We start from the raw sequence: 1763 nt of genomic DNA on the forward strand, positions 1-1763 counted from the left end.
AAAAATCAACTCTTTGATTAATTAATTTTCTGTATCGTTCTCTTAGTCTCCATTGCATTGATTTCTGCTCTGATCTTTATAATTTCCTCTCTTGTACGAGCTTTGGATTTGTCCTGCTCTTCTTTTTCTAGGAGCTTGAGGCTCAGCATTAGGTTGTTTATTTGAGTTCTCTCTGTTTTCCTAATATGGGCATTTACTGCTATGAATTTCCCGTGTAGAACTGCTTTCATTGTGTCCCATAGATTCCTGTATGTTGTACTGGCATTATCATTTACTTGTAGAAACTGTCTAATTACTCCTTTAATTTCCTCTGTGACCCATTGGCTGTTCAGGAGGGTGTTATTCAGTTTCCATATTTTTGTGGGAGTTTTGTGGTTTCTTATGTCATTGATCTCCAATTTTATTGCACTATGATCTGATAATATACAGAGGGTAACTTCAATTCTTTTACATTTACTTAGACATGTCCTATGAGCTAGTATGTGGTCCATTTTGGAGAATGACCCATGTGCAGCCGAAAAGAATGTGTATTCTGATTTTGTGGGGTGGAACACTCTGTAAACATCTATTAAGTCCATTTGTTCAATAGCTTGGTTCAGTTCTAGAATTTTGTTGTTAATTTTTTGTCTAGATGATCTATTTGTGATAGTGGGGTATTGAGGTCCCCCACTACAATTGTATTAGTGCTTATTTGGTTTTTCATGTCCATTAATATTTGTGTTTTACAGTTGGGGGCATTTGTGTTTGGTGCATATATATTTAGGATTGTCATCTCTTCCTCTTGGATTGTTCCCTTCACAAAGATGCAGTGAGCATCTTTGTCTCTCTTAATTAATTTTGGTTTGAAATCTACTTTGTCTGTAAATAGGATTGCTACCCCTGCTTTTTTCTCAGTTCCTGTTGCATGGAGAACTGTTTTCCATCCTTTTACTTTCAGTCTATGAATTTCCTTTTGAGTTAGGTGTGTTTCTTGTATACAGCATACTGCTGGATTTTGCTTCTTAATCCATTCTGTCAGTCTACTTCTTTTGATTGGTGAATTGAGGCCATTAACATTGATAGTTATCATTGAGAGATATTGACTCATCCTTGTCATGATGTTTTACTCTTGTTGGCTCTTTTATTTCTTATTTTTTCCCCTTTCCCTTTAGTTTCTTCCCCCCCCCCCTTTAGTTTCTTACCTTGCCTGATGGCTTCCCTCTGTTGAGCCTCATGGAGTTGTGACCTTCATTGTCTTTTTCTAGGATATTGCTTAGAATTGGATGGAGTGCTGGTTTGGTGTTCATGAAATTTCTCAAGTGTTCTTTGTCGTGGAAGTACCTAATTTCCCCATAGATTTTGAAAGATAATTTCTCAGGATACAACAGTCTAGGTTGGAAGTTATTTTCTTTTAGGGCTTGAAATACTTCACACCAGGCTCTCCTTGAGGGTTTGTGTTGAGAAGTCTGCCATGATTCTGATGGGCTTTCCTTTATAGGTGATTTGTTTCTTTTCTCTAGCTGCCTGTAGGATTTTCTTCTTCTGTTGGGTTTCTGGGATCTTGACTATTATATGTCTAGGTGTAGATTTTTTTTTTTGATCATGGCTAGTTGGAGTTCTATATGCCTCACTTATCTGTATGTCCAATTCTCCACCTCTGCCTGGGAAGTTTTCTAGTATTACTTCTGTGAACAGTTTTTTTATGTCATCTGCACTTTCTCCTGTTTTTTCGTGGACTCCTATCAGTCTTATGTTATTCTTCTTTGCATCATCTAGCAGCTGCT

Source organism: Heterocephalus glaber, unplaced genomic scaffold (assembly GCF_053883595.1).
Source record: "Heterocephalus glaber isolate CG9 unplaced genomic scaffold, H.glaber_assembly_v1.0 deba00001613, whole genome shotgun sequence".
Taxonomy (NCBI): Eukaryota; Metazoa; Chordata; class Mammalia; order Rodentia; family Bathyergidae; genus Heterocephalus; species Heterocephalus glaber.